General features: G+C 43.3%; 1 protein-coding gene across 2 annotated transcripts in view; it reads right to left on the reverse strand.

Annotated features, from left to right (window-relative positions):
• LOC136428814 (leucine-rich repeat-containing protein 4B-like) overlaps positions 1 to 16,043 on the reverse strand; it is a 47,856-nt gene that overhangs the window by 11,076 nt on the left and 20,737 nt on the right. Inside the window, exon 1 of one of the 2 annotated variants that reach the window (XM_066418577.1) lies at positions 6,641 to 6,951. The exons of the other annotated variant lie outside the window; for it this stretch is intronic. The gene's annotated coding sequence lies outside the window, so the exon portion shown is untranslated. Of the gene's footprint in view, positions 1 to 6,640; positions 6,952 to 16,043 lie in introns of those variants that run through there. 2 annotated transcript variants of the gene reach the window in all.

Below are 16,043 nucleotides of genomic sequence, written 5' to 3' on the forward strand. Positions count from 1 at the left end.
AAACGTACGAGTACGCTTGATTTCTTTCACAAGGACTCTATCTCTCAAAGGAAACCCAATCAAAATTAGGACCCAAAATATCGGATTATGAAAGTCAATCTATTTAGTCATTTCTATACATGATTAGTTCAAATAACACTATGACATTGTATAGTGACGTCCATGATGCAAAAATATGAGTTCGTTGTAATGTGAGAACTCACTGAAAATCGTCGCCGGTTTTGTAGGCTCGCAAAATTAAGGCGATCATTGTATGGTCTGTTTTTGCACGGTTTTAAAATGCTCAAAGTATGAAGTTATTACACAAATGTGCTAGACAGTGTTGATAAAGGTCACTACAATAAAGATTTCAGCATTTTCTGTAATTTACATTTTTGTTTCGTCCCTGATATTGCTTCGGTTGCCTTTAATTCCTTCACTTTATACACAAGGACTCTATCTGATAAGCGCTAGCTATGCGGGACGAAGAAGGTGGGTTATGTATGGTGAGCGATTTCACCTATAGGAACGGCAATTACGCTGGATGCAAGTTTTATGGATGGGAAGCATTCCCCGTATCGCAGAACCAAGATTTAGGGTCAAAGAAATCGTTTGTCTATTTCCAGAGCAGCCAGTTGTGTGCAGCGGTATTGGTTAGGCGATCTGACTCAGCGGTCTGGTATCAAACCTCACAGTTCAACTCTCAGAGGTGTCAGAAGCCTTCACAAAGCTTAGCTACATAATCACACGGCCTCAAACATTCACTCATCGGCAGCATATGAATAGCTAGGGCGTTTGCGGATCCGCCTTTGGACTATTGGACCCAAAACTCATGCAATGAATTGTGAATTGTGCAATTTTGGGCGTACTACTGCGTGAAAACTGCTCTTTAAGCACTCTTAAACATGCTTAAAGGTCCAGTTTTGGCACTCTTTACGTCACATTACGTAATATTTACGACTTCTTAAATGTGACACTTACGCTATATTTAAATCTGTCCTTAAACGTGTTTAGTGGCAACTTTTAAGCACCGTAAAATAAACTTAAATCCTAACTTTTAAGCCAGTCTAAAGCGCCATAATCTTTCCTTAACTCGACTGATATACGCCTGTTTCTATGTTCTGTCAACGTTGCAAATGTCCATGGCTGATACAGATGTTTAACCCTGAAGTTTACTCATGAATAAAGATATTTGAAATATTACTTTTCATTTGATGCAGTGATTAACTTCTTTTCATTAGGGGCTTGCTAAACCATGCAATCAATCACACATCTGTAGGTCTTATTGCGTCATTATTTCTGCTGCACAGCGTATTATTTATCAATCGGTAATCTTGTACATTATGCAGTCATGTACATGGGGTGGAGATATGACGTCATACATAATCCTGCGACTTGAACAAAAGCAATATTTCCTAAGTTGAAATGTTTTGTCTTTATATTTCGACTAATCTATGCTATATTTCATTCTGCCTTGCCAATTAGTGAGAAAACTAGTCTACCATAAGCTGATTATATAGTGCTTTAGTGATTCAGAAAAGAGTCTGTCGCCTCACATGAATGTCCTCTTTCCGTTTTAATGCTTCAGCTGTCTAGCGATCGTCTGACGTCATCTACTTTATTTGTTTTCGTAATACAAACACATTTGTCACCCAAGGTGAGGATGTCATCATCGACTGACACCTGTTTCTTGCAAAAAAAATCATTGCTTGTTTCAGGTAAAGCGGGTATTTCACTGGACTGTGCCTAATTGCGATAATTATTGCGGCAACTTTGCGAATTTTCACCAATTTTTCCTTGCGGTCACACTGACGTGACCTTTACAAACAAAATGGCCGCGCACATTCTCAGTTTAGTCTCCAAATCAGATGCAATAAGACTTTGCAGCGTTGCCATTGACTAAAAACCAATGCACAATGATTAAAATTCATCAAAAAGAAAACACAGTAATTGCGCAATGGCAATATATAACAATTTTCAACAAATTCGAAATTTCAGGCGACAAATTTGCGCCGGTTTAAGCCCCTATCACACATGTGCGTCTAAGCAATTCCGTATGAGTTCCGTATTCAAATTGATACGCAATTCATACGGACCTTAAGGGCCTTGTCACACTTGTGCGTATATTCAAGTGCGCATGAGTTGCGCATTAACATTTTTTGGTTTATGTAAAGTTTGCAGGGAAGAAGTTGTTTTCTACTTTGACCCACCGTTGAGCAGCCTAGTTATCGAACCAAAGAAATGGCTTCTTCGGCTGCACACTTAACCTAAAACAAAAACTTGTTAATACGCAACTCATGCGGACTTGCATGACAGGGGCTTTAAGCCGCTTTGCCAATGTCGTTCGCAATTTGGCACAATATTAGGCGCAGCCCAGTAAGATACCCGCTTTACGTGTCAAAGTAACTTCACTCTGCAATGTCTGACTGCTGCATAAGCCCCGTTGTCAGGCTATATGGTAGATGTCTCACCTCGGGTCATGCGGCGAACGTGATAAGACATCACATCTATGTTCCCGGTGCGAACATCTGGGATTGAGTTTCAATCCGCTATTTTCTGCACAGTCGGCTGTCCCCGTGGTTAATTCCGGTGTGAAGCCAATTTTCTGCCCCTGTTAAATAAATGCCCCGACACTGCTAGGGGGTTTCCCGTATATCTGGGCTGAGAGAAGTGTGTCATACCCTTGGCGTGGTACTAGCAATCTTTTTCAAGCAGAAGTCTGGTTGGAATTTTGGAGGAGTCGCCCGGGGAGGTTTACCCGAACCCAAACTCGACGATAACCCTAATTGCTACCCCTAACCGTAAACATATCCCCAACCCCAACCCTAACCCCAAGCACAAGCACTACCCCGCGTGAAGCAGAAATCTGGCGGGGCGGAAATTTGTCGTCGCACCTGTGGTTATGGTGGTAATTGTGTGCACCGCTCCCGCGAAGTGATAATCCTCGGTGCAATTATCTTGACACAGAGTTATCTGAATTTCCAGCGGCCCTTCTGATAGTGATATCTCTATCTTCAGACCTGTGTGAGCTGTAGTTACAGCTTCGAACAAGGCAACAGCACACGCAAACGTATATATGAGTCAAGATTGCGCAAAGTAGAAATAAACGAGAATTGCATGTATGAATTAAGAGCGTTTTGACATGTATTTACGGCGCATTTAAGCTACTGAAAGGCAATTCAAAAAAATGTGAGTAAGGATCTGACTAAACCTACGGAAAGACCACGTAATGATCTGTTGTGCATACAAGTATAAGAGGTGTAAACGGGGGAGGTCATAACAAAAGACGTTCCCTGATATAAATAGGATCCCATAAAAAAAAAGCGACTTATGTTAGGGCCCTTAAAGACGTATAGAAGGAAATAGCGTCAGCGTTTAGTATGACCTAAGCATGCTTGAATACGGTTTCCGTGCCGCGCAGCCCTTAACAAATACATTCATATGCTTCCTAGAAAGTAACACGTTATATATACATACCCATTTGTCTTTATCTTATTCTCAACTACTTCCAGGTTTTTAGTCTATGATATATTCTTCAATAACCATTATTATTTCTGCCACAGCTACCTTATTGGTCACGCTTTAATTGATTCATGTAAAGACATGAGGCGTACAAAACGTTAACATCATGAGAAATGCATGTACATAGCTCGTAAAATGACTCTCTCTAGGTCCTTTCAGGAAAACTATCGTAAATAAAAATAGCAACATAAAAGCTGTACTCTATCAAGTCGATTTGCGTTAAACGGGACATAAGCCAGATGTCAGTAACAGACCTTTCTGAGCCGGCTAGTTTTGAAATAAGGCGTTATCGCCGTGCCGCAGTGCTTATAAAACGCTTGTGTCAATACGCGTACAAAACGGGCCTTCCGCTATATCGTTGCATATATAAAATTGTCGCTAGTATGAATAGTTGAATGAGAAGGTTGGATACTTAAAAGGTAACGAGGTAAAATTAGACATTCGTCTAAACGGAGACACAGAAGCGATAAGAGGGGAAAAACGACGTCACCGCGAAACTTAATTTGTCTGTTCAAATTACACAAAAAGTCTACTCGTATGTAAAGCCCCTGTCGTACTTGGCATATCGAATATCTACAGACCACGGTTGGAAATTAGTCGTGGATACGGTCATCAGTGGTTGGGAGTTGGTCGGCAAGGTTGCCCACTAGTTTGTAAAGAATGCCATCCTCGGGTTCCTGACTTTTGGCCATCTGCGCCAACGTTCATTTCCTGCATACCTGCCAAAGACATTTGGACGCAGCCTCTAACTTCGTATCCTATATGAATGGTTTATTTCAGAAGGTAAAATAATGCTCAACAGTAGCAGTCAACGGACTGAATTGTTGCTGTAGCATTCACATTAAAATTCATCCACATCATAACACAATTGAATACGAAATCCATGATACAATTGAATACGATATCCTGTCAGTCTCCGGTTACAACTTAGCCCGGTAACAAACTTGGAGCCGGGCCAACGGAAAAACTGAACACACACCAAGACAAACAAACAAACAAACAAACCTACAACAGTACCGGGGTAAAAAGCTGACTCGTGGCATAGCACCGTGATAGACAACAGCTCTACCAACAGATGTGCGTGTCACGTACATCTCCGGTTAACGTTACAACTTAGCCCGGAAAAACTTGGACCCAGGCCAGCGGGAAAAAAAACCTTGAACACACACCAAGACAAACAATCTGAGGTAAAAAGCTGACTTGTGTCTTGGCACGCGTGATAGACAACAGCTCTACCAACTTATACTCGTGTCACGTACCTACTGTAAATAAAGCGGGCGGAAAGTCGAGATTACCTGTTCGGGCTGTCAAGAAAAGTTACGGTAGCACAACTTGAAGATGAGAGACAGCATTAAGTCATTTTTGCCGCAGGGGAGCAACAGAGGACGGCCATGTCTTCCCAATGAGCCTATTTTACAGCGGGAACTTGAAATTCCAAACAGTTAACAACAGTAAAGTGTCCCGTCCCATGCCAGGGCGGGCGCCATTACGCGCTGTGTATTTCTAATCATGCATATGAACCCGTGGACAGGTGTAGCCCTTAATGACATACAGGTTGCATTATCAAGGCTTTAAAGTGTTCACAAATTCCACAAAATGAGCTTGTTAGGTGTCGTAAATAAGACTTTACGGAGCTCAGGTGACATTTATGGCGCAAACCTGTATAGCTGTATTAACAAGACCTTTGCTACCTGAATATTAAAGCCATTTTTCAAGAAGAAATTGTTTCCCGGTCAAAGGAAAATGAACAATGAATCATTCGCTAATGAAGATAAGATTGTCTTGAAGCATGCTGGGGCTCAATAAAAACAACGGGATATGGATGTTGGGAGAATCGATTTTGAGAAATACTTTCCAACTGTACGGAGTATTGCACATGTCAACCCGCGTGGGGCGGTGAAATATGGACCTACTATAGACCGCAGGTTCCTCGAGTTATCGGAGCGCTCAATGCGGGCCGTGCGTTGATGCAGGCAATCTCAAACACACACACACACGTAGACTAGGGGGATATTGATATAAAAGCACACTCAAGGGGCAATAAACTTGAAGGGATGGGTGATATGAAAAGCACAGGGAAAATCAGGTGTCCGCAAAAGGTGCATTTTCGAAAACGCGATGGAATCCAACTGCCATGGTCACTCCTTGGTCACATTCACCGTGCGTATACGATCGTAAGCCGAGATTATTCTTGAGATAGTCGTGCACGCTTCGTACAAAATGGAGCTGTCTTGTTACGTAAAATGATGTCTTCGACCGGTCACGTACGTCGTACGATCGTCGCACGATCACAAACTGAGTGCACTCTTCGAATAGTAATTGTCTTCTTCATACGGAAAAGCCTGTCTTAAATCCTTCACTTGTCGGCGGTTGGTTCTGTCACAGCCTGCCTTAAAATCGTACGACATGAAAATCGTACGACATGAAAATCGTACGACGTTCTACGACGAATGTGACTGCGCATTAATAAAAACTCACAGCGGTAAGATCACGAAATCTACTTACGTAAGTATCATATTGTTGGCTTTTTGAAAGTATGACTCAAGTGAACGCCAGACATCCCCGCGAGTTTCCACCGCGATGACAGATGGGAGTAATAATGAAATCGTTCCCGGACTCGGCCCGAACCCCTCCGCGCTACGAGTCCTCCATCTGATTAATATTTTCATTAATCAATGTAGTTTGGGTGCCGCCGTGGATCAACGATTGATGAATAGATCCTTCAAATCAATAACTCCCAAGCCATAAAGCAATGATAATTCTGTACATTCAAGCCATGGGAACATTCAGTAAAGGTCCTAGAATGAGCCATCTGCCGCCCTGTTCGGCAAACAATGACCGTAAGAAACTGATCATGAAACCAAGATGTATGGATACGAAAAGCTGTGCAGAGTGACACAGTACTAGTGGCTATTCCTAGGCAAAAGCATTTCTTCTAAGTTCCACACCCAGCGCGTATGGCTAAAACATTTACACATCGCCCCCTTGGTAGAAGAACAGTTAACACTTACATTCAATTTTGTCACACGGTTTAACGTATGAGGACATGTGATAGTACTGCGGGTATTAGTGTTTACTTTGTTCTAGCTACCGGTAGCATTCTATGACTACAAGCACAATAGTCGCAGCTCGGACCCACCTTGGCTACTCCGCCCAAACGCCTAGTGTTGGTTGCTCTGCTATAACCACAAAAGTGAACTCCGGTACACAGGCCACCGCCTTCCGAACAGTACACCATGCACGCTCCTGATGGGTGGATGATAGCTCAACAGATATTAGTCATCAATGAGGGAGACCACGTAACGTCTTTGGCTGAAGGGCGCCTTTAGGAGTGACTCACAAGTATTCTTCTATAGGTTGCTTGGTCCGCGCGAATGCTGTTCGTCTTCCGTTGTGTTCAGGAGCACGGTACTGATAGCTTGCACGCCAGATGACTGCGTAGCCAGTAAGGGCGCTCTCAATACAAATGCACCCCCCCCCCCCCCATGTGATCTTATACACAGGCGCGCGCAGGTAGCGAGAACTGTGCCACGTCCGCATCTAAGTGGCGGTTTTCTCACTTTGTTTGAGTGCCTCTACCGTAAACAGCTTCCGGTTATTTCTATCAACCTTAGCTGATCGATATCGGCTATCGGACTCCCGTTGTCACGACTTGAGTGGCCTATCATTTACTGGGATGTGTCTGAAGCGGGGTGGCGTGAATTAGAAACAAGCGCGGGGTCCGACTGATGCTATCGGGAGAATGATTGTGTCGAAAACCATCCACGGCAGCTAGGTGCGGGCAAACAGCTTACCCGATAATGTCGCGCACGGCCCAAATGACTTCAATACCTCATTCATCACAAGCAGATAGATGTGTCCAACTGGTCCATTTCCCTCCAGTGGGGCAGTTTTATGGGGCTACTGGTAGTTAAGTGCTGATGTAGTGTCAATAGTCCTAAGATTTGCGTTTTGAGATGTGTGTGTATCTCAAGCAATGGCGCTGGCGTTCCGACCTACGGTCAGTACATCTCGCAGCTTTAATCGGATACTGCACTTCCTGTTGTTGGAGGTAAAGTTGCCAGCCAATCGCGTCGCCGCTTAACGCCAAGAGGTTACGTGATTGGCTCATAACTTTCCCTCAAGTGACAAGAGGGGGAGTGTCTGATTGGATGATATGAAGGCTGGGTCCCTACTCTTATCGAGTGGTGTGGTGAGTTCTTTTACGGGCTGAAAGTGTGGCTCTACTAAAATACAGGACCTCCATTTAACGTCATATCCGAGAGACGTCCCTAGCCGAAGCTAGGGACTCATTTACGCCTGACTTGAGTGAGAAGATTGGTGCAACGTGCCTTTTTCAAGGCACCTGTCAGGGATTCAAACTCAGTACCTCCAGGTTCTGTGTCAACAACTTTAACCACACGGCTTCCGTGCTACCTCAGACATTGACCAAGTTTGACAGGTAAAACTTGTACACTTAACAGGAAACTATTTTCGTAGCCGACTCACATCGTTCTTGTATTACCCACGTTGCCAACAGTTTCCGCACTAACTACGTGTCATTGATCTGTAGTGACAGATCGCCCGGGGGTCAGAGCAAAGATTGGTTCAAATAGATTTCACAATTACCCTCGATGCATTAAGGCTGATCCGCCAAGTTCCCCGCACAAGGGTAGCCAATTTACGCCTACTCGGATGATATTGAAAACTGATGAAATCATGGCGGTGTGTAACGTCGGTAGGACGGACAAAGACGAGATGAATGAGTGAGAAAATAGATGGTTTCAAACTTTCAATAGAATCCGGATGATCTGTTGGGCTGACCTACAAAAGCGGCGACTTGTGTAATATGTGTTTGGGGGGGGGGGGGGAGGTACTCTCAAAGCAGAGGAGGGGTTCCGGCTGGTTTTTGACGTGTTTTAGGCGTTTTTGTCGGGCTTTCCACTTTGTCATTTTTTGTGTGTCGTCAACCCACAGTGTGACAAATGACTAAGTAGAAAGCCTGACAAAAACGCCTAAAAACACGTCAAAAACCAGCCGGAACCCCTCCTCTGCTTGGAGAGTAGAGGGAGATTGGAAGCCTTCTTTGCAGGCTTTCTGGACGGCATTTTTGGGGGGGAGCGCTAATTTTCAATATATCGGGGCCAGGATCTTTTGCTGGAGAAACCCTAATTGCCGGCTCCAGCGGTTGGTAGAACAGCATATAACTTACCTACTGCCTACTTGCACAGGCCAGAAACTGGCCCCTTGCTTTCCAGGTGAATCCTCCAAGAATAATATAGCTTAGGCCAAGAAAAAAATCAGGTTCGGTACGTAAGCATTGTTGTAGATTTCGGCAGAAGTGATCCAACAAATAAAGTTTAACAATATAAAACTTGAATGCATCAGACATTGGTATTTTCGACAACATATTGTGATCATACCGCGGGTATACACTGTACAAGCACAATTATATTGATGAACTGAACAAAGTAGCACAATGATTACAACACATTATTACATGAACTTTTCACAAATACAAGAAGTCCGTTTTGAATTTCATCATTCAGATGTCCCTTGTCGACCCCAATAAAAGTTAGGGTCGGCAGGTTTTCGCTATGATTGATCGGTTAACCGGATACACAACATTTTTTCTTTGGCTTACAAAACTACACAATTCACATGGCATTTGCATATTTCTATTAACAACCTAGCTATCCTCAAAAGAAATTTAACGATGATTACCTGATTCAAGATATAAAGGTCACTTCCGGTGTACTAACATCAGAAGGCACGCAATCATTTCAACCATTACATGTCTTTCATCCTTTTCCCGAAAATGCTATCTAACAACCAGACAGTCCTTGCCAAATTTAACGATGACCAAGATTGAGCCATTCCCCCGCCCCTTCCCCGCGCATCACACACATTAACATCCCTCCAATCACATTTCCCAAATACCAAGATCACGTTTCATTATATTCAGGTTCATGTTCATGTTCAACCGTAGTCATTGGATTCGCAGGCAATATTTGTTTTTTTTTAGTAATCCTATAAGATGACTGAGCCTTGAGCAGACATAATTGCCCTCAGTCTAAGCTCTAGGCGCCTCCGTTGTACTTTGTATGCCGAGAATCTGGATTACCACCGAACCTGATAACCACCTGGCCATGGCGAGTTCTCAGTAGAAGTGCCTTCGCTGCATTCTTTACGAAACATAAAACACTTGACATCGATAGTATCCTGTCTCCGCAAGCTTTCTGAGCAAACCATGCCTACCAGTGTACAGGTCTCCGTGACAGACATGAGAATGCCAATGTTAGATATCAATACTTTATCTGATAGTGCTAACGTTACTGTGTATCTCTTATTCAAAGGATCACCATTCTTGCCATCTAAAATTGATGCACAGATTCTTGCCACTACCCAGTTATGTTTATTTGAATCTAAGCGTATGCAGTATACAATAATTTTATTTATCTAGAATATTGTTATAGATTGTTATGCTGTCCATGTCTAATTCCATTGTGATGGCTTGTCTTTATCAGCAGTAGTAGCTACAGGCTAGTTCTGCAGCCCTGACTGTGTGTCCTGAACAGCTAAACCAGATGATAAATCTAAGTGTTTCCAAAATTGATATAACAGTTATATTGCAATATAAATAACTTAGTTTTTGTTGCCATCATTCATATGTCCACATCAGTCTCTGTACATCATGCATTCCCCTCCCTGTAGTTCTGTTATATATGTCTTGCAACATATCTACCTCCATGAAAAAAATTGAGGTTTTGTTTTGGGTGCGGGTGTGTTTTTAGATATTCATGGTCAGCATATCTTAAGAACTCATGGATGGATTGTGATGATAATTTGGTATGTGGGTAAGTCTTGAGAAGACAAAGGTCAAAGTGGATTATAGGCCTCCCGGTGGCTAACTTTGGTACTGCAGAAGAACGTCCGTTTCTTTTAATATCTTGTCCTGGGCATACTAGTTGTTCAGTAGTGCTGTTGGTATTAGCCATTTTTGCTTGAGTGCTAGACCACTATGCACTGCATTGTTTGAATGCTGCATTAAGAAATCTCTAGTAACGTCATCGCTGCGCCCCCTCCCCCGTGACAATGAGTGGATACATCATGCACGATTCCATCATACCCAACAGCCAGTCATGCCCGCTCATCATTCAGAACGAAATTGAAATCGCGCAGTTTTGATGCGTTCTTGATTGAACAAAATGATATCGATCCACTGCGGACGGAGAAATACATGCCATTTCAACCTGAAAGCCGTGCATGATTTCATGATAGACGTCTCGTGTGGTCTGTACGTTCTGATGACATCTATTGCTTCAGTCAGACAGGCCTCTTAGCCTGTCAAGGGGGTTATATATCTCATTAGCCGTGGGCAACATGCAGTCAAGATTGATACATTTCATATCTATATCATTATGATACAATAAATGTGCATGATTCCAAGCGACCAGGTCAACCTATGTCCACGAGCGATTGTTTATAAATCATCTTGATATTGGGGAAAGTTTTACGTTGCTGACAGAGCATTAGGCGTGCAGCCGTGTGCAGTGAACGCGACGCTAATCTTCACCGGAGGATCAAGCCCCTGTCACACAACCTTCCCGACCTTCTCCAGACCATGGTTGTGAGCAAGGTCATCTGTTGTACGGATTTGGTCGTTTAGGTTGCCTGCTAGCCTTGAACGTCTTCTGCTCTAGCCGACTATATTTTTTTAAAGGTAGGAAAGTCATACTCTGCTTGGACGGAATGAGAGGAGTGAACTGGAGCAAGTATATGATAAATTCCAGGCTACTCCCACACAGCGCCAACCTTGGTTCAGTTGGTTGGGTGTGGTCGGGAGCAAAGTCGTGGGAAGGTCCTGAATGTGTGACAGGGGCTTCGAGCAACAGACTTCATTGATTTTCGCCACCTTGATGTGGGTTAAGCGACTAGATGGACGTAATCAACTCAATGCCGGTCGTCCATCATTAAGGCGAGAAATACAGGTCACCGCTACCTCGTGTTTCAATTCATTTGTGGATAGTTCAAACATCTGAGGAAGGGCCCGCTCTCATACCTCGAGCGATCGTCGTATGTTCGCAAACTGGGGGCGTTCTTTGGACAGTCATCCATGTGTGTCCTGCAAAATTTAGCTATCTTGTTACATAAAGTGTTGTCTTGAATCCTTGTCGGTGGTTGGGTCTAGCACAATCTGTTTGAAAATTCTATGGCATAAAAAGCGTATGACGTCCAAAGGCCAAGCAAACTCCTACATCGATGGCGTAACTTCCCTCACCGATCCTGGTAATCGCACTTGGTTCAGACAGGAACTCAACTAGGCACGCCTCCAGGTTTTCACGCGAGGTTTGCATCATTACAAGAAAGCCCAGACGGAGGAACTGGCGCCGAAATAATTTACAAACTCTCCACACTCTCTCAATAGACCATTAATATGCTGAAGGCGATGGTTTATCCGTAGCAATAAGAGTTAGGGCTTTGACTACTTTAGACGAGGATCTTTGTTCATTACAAACATTTTAGTTTGCAGCCTTTACTGACGGCTCGGTATTCTTTGTTGTACTTGACCGCTTAGAGAGGTCAATCGGAACGTGAAATGCTACAGTTGCTACATCCCTGAATATCCGGACATTCCTTATGAAATTTAGATAATGCACCACTTGCTCATCCATCGCAGTGGCTCAATATCCATCCTTCGGTCGTTCAGACCCTTGTAGTGCCAAGTGGCACATAAGGAAGAAAGTTTCCTTGCTGTTCAGTAGCAGGGTATATTTTTACAGGGAGGGGTTGCTAGCCATTCCCCTTTAACATGCACCAGGCACCTCTTTGAACACGGGACCCTCATTTTATGTCCTTTCGAAAAACGGGTGCAGCCCCAACCAAAATACCTTCCCATGATTGAACAGGGGTCTTCCAGTTACCAGCTAATTGAAACCAGTAACACAATTATGAGTCTGCTACCAGTTGAGTTACAGGGACATCCTATATGTGATTAAGATACTAAACTTTTTACAAATTATTACAATGTTTTCTGGCTGTCGACAAAGTCTGTCTTGAATCCTTGTTGGTGGTTGGGATCTGTCAGCAACCTGCTTGAAAAATAAAATTCTATGACATCAAAATCGTACTACGTCATACGACGAATGCGTCCGTGCCACAAGTGTCTACGGCGAGAAGCAAGTGCCGATCGATACCTTGACATGGAAATAGGCGATTTGTCCTTTTCTTCAGATCATTGCCACTTCAAAGAACATAGCACTCAGCAGTTGTTAAGGTGTACAAGTAATCTAGTTTAGTCCAATACCGTAGTGGGACGTGCTGGGCAATCCAAATCATCTAAATCGGCGGAACCCCTGACAAAGCAGCCCGGGGGGTTTCCGTAGGCTGGCACTACCGTCGTCCCTACAGGCGATGCTAATCAGACGGCAAATGTCAGCCCAATTTACCCGACTCGAAGAAAGTACAGGCGGCTCTATACGTAAATCCAATACACTGCACTTCCTATATATAGTAAACGGTTACCGTCACGTCACGTGAAGTTAAAACCCTCTAGAAGAGTCGAACTCTAACACCCTCTTTCTACTAGAGGCTGCGACCACTGAGCGACTCAACAAGTTTCATAGAACGAAATGTTATGTCTTTTTGGCCTTTTTTGTTGTCGTCTAAATCATACTTTTACATCTTGCATCATATTCCAGTTATGAAGTCAAGGGTCGCACAAATTCAATGTAGTCGCTGTGTTCGTCTAGTGGAAGGAGTGGCCTACCGTGCCACGCCACAATTTCCTACAGCCCTTACGTTGAAGATGCCCACTCTAACTCTGATATGAGATATTTTCATGTATTCATTTTGATTTGACTGAAACAGATATGTGGTGTATTATGCAGTCCACTGTCAGTTCAAACCGGAGTGCCATGCTTTGAAATAAAACCTTAGATAGAGCAATCCAAACGTAATAAGTCAGTGGCAACCATCAAGAAGTAAAGCCCGCGGTATACTGCCTAAAGGTTTCCATAATTCATCTTCGGATTTGAGGTCAGGTAAGTCGCCTCCAGTGGCTAAACCACCTCAAATCCGACCATGCCCGGTGGTGATGGAACGGGATCTCCCCGACATCCCGGGGCTTCCACCGGGTCCAGGAACCTTCTCCAGTAGACGAGCTGAGTAGGCCTCGCAAAATTGGGTTCATTGTACCGTGTCAGCCGGAAGGTAATCAACATTTATAACAATACCCCGTGCCTGAATCATTCAGCGATGCTATATGTCTGGATGTTTCTAAGACAGTCAATGGATTCTCTCAGCAGAGTCCGTAGTTGGGCGTCACAGCTACCGTTGTCGCCTAACATCATCAGAATACAACATACAATCAGGCAATGCAGCTTTACCTCTGTAAGCTAATTAACATTTTTAAAGAAATAAAGAATCAATGCCCCTCGGCTGAATCATTAAGAGATGCTATAGGCATGGGTGCTTCCAAGACAGCAAATCAGTTCTCGCAGAGTCCGTAGTTGGACCTTACAGCCACCGTTGCCGCCTAATATCATCGAGAGACATCTTATCACCAGGTCGTTCATCTATCTTTCTGGAATGTGATTAACATTCATAACAATACCCTTAGGCTGAATCATTCAGAGATGGTATGTGTCGGGATGTTTTCAAGACCCTCGGTTCCGCATGGACTGCCAATGACTTAGGTAATCTTTCCCCAGAGAGACGGTACTAGCTCTGATGCCATCCCTTAAGATGGAACAGCAATTGTCCATTACTACTGTTATCACAGCTTAAGTTGTTAAGTACACCTGTAAACCACTCTTACTCTAGTTAAATCTGAAATATTTAGAGGGCTCTAGACTGAGAAAATGATGCTCAGTGATCTGCCCCTGAAGACCTTGTTAGAAACTCTTTTAAGCTTCCCACTTTAAGCATCAAGTATACTCTGAGATAAATGTAGTTGTATGAACCATTGGCTCATTGGCTACTTTCCATCTGCAACGTTAACAAAAAGACCTCTTGATTGATCACTTATTAATAACAAACACCCCGATATAATTTTGTTCATCTATGTTTAATCAGAAAGGTACTTACTCAACACTTGTGCCAAGCGGTCATCGGTAGTTTGTGAGTTTCAACTTCGCAATATCATAGGCATAGAGATCTGCTTATTTCCCCATTGTACATGTGTAGCTTTGCTCCTGCAGCAATATTTTCCATTGTGGGTTTTTTCAGGCATCAAGTAATACCATGTCCCTCAGAGGAGCTGGAGTAGCATCAGCTGTACAATCATCCACTTTGCAATAATTGTTGTACCTTTGCTGTCTCAAATTTCATCCCTGCTTCACTTGCATCAAAGATAAATCACAGCCATCATCTGCGATTGAGTAACGTTGACTGGCCGCACTCTACCCACAAAATATAAACTTCACCAGCAATGATTAATGGCACACTAACTCTTCCGAAGATGATGGGAATCTTTTTTTAGATCACAAATCTATCTACAATGCAGCTGAGATAAGGAGTTGGCAATGCAAACGGAGCGACTTCATATTTTCTAATTTATCAATGATCCTTACGAATCACTATGACAAACGAATGGTTTGGACGGATATACACTGATTTCCCCTGATACTGATATAATCATTGTAAAATCCTCATCAGTTGCTGTTTTTTTCACCCGGAACGGAATGCAATGGAGCGTGACAGAACAAATCTTCCTTAGACCGAGATTAAATCATTTAGCAGGGAGTTATTACTCGAACAGTTGGGTACATTGCTCACTAAGGAGAGTGATTTCTTCACGAGGCTTTACACCAGGCCTTGTGTGTTTGTGTGTGTGTGCGTGTGTGTATAGTTTACGTATAATCATGTGTATGTATGTCTGAAATATCATATATCATATTTGCCCCATTTTTGTATCAAATTACATAGGCTTTTAAGCTTAAAGGTGTACATAAAACTGTGCTCCGTTGTGTCCTCTAGAGAGTGGCTGTCATCCTAAGTATCCTGATTTATGAAGAAAGATTTGATTAATGAGTTGCCAGAAGCCGTGCTTATTGATTAAAACCCCCGGGTATTTTTGTTGACTAATCACGCTTTATTAATGACAGTGTACCCCTACGCCACGGCACCTTCCCAATGCAAACTGATGAGACAACTTTCTTTCAGTCTTGTTAGCACCGTTCAAACCCATTTGATTCTCGAACGCTGCATCGTAACGTGTTGTGACGTGGTTCACGTCTGCTGTTGACAAACCGGGCAGGCAGACAGGCCTTGATTAATTACACGTCGGAGTACCAGCGCCAACACCAAATTAAATCAATAAAGCACCCACGGAGCAGCAGCAGACGCGCAGGACACAACGTACAAAACTGCGGAGATACAGTATGAATAAGTCATAAGAACAAGGGAAATCCATGCTGCTGTAGGTGCTCATGAGATTGATCAAGCCCTGACATTCAAACCTAATAAAACAAGCGACATGCCTACAATTGACCCCGGGAAACCTCTTGCTGTACGGGCCTCCAAAGCAATTTTCCCGTTAGACTTTACATGGGAGAGACGAT

The sequence above is a fragment of the Branchiostoma lanceolatum genome, chromosome 2 (genome assembly GCF_035083965.1).
Source record: "Branchiostoma lanceolatum isolate klBraLanc5 chromosome 2, klBraLanc5.hap2, whole genome shotgun sequence".
NCBI classification, from domain to species: domain Eukaryota; kingdom Metazoa; phylum Chordata; class Leptocardii; order Amphioxiformes; family Branchiostomatidae; genus Branchiostoma; species Branchiostoma lanceolatum.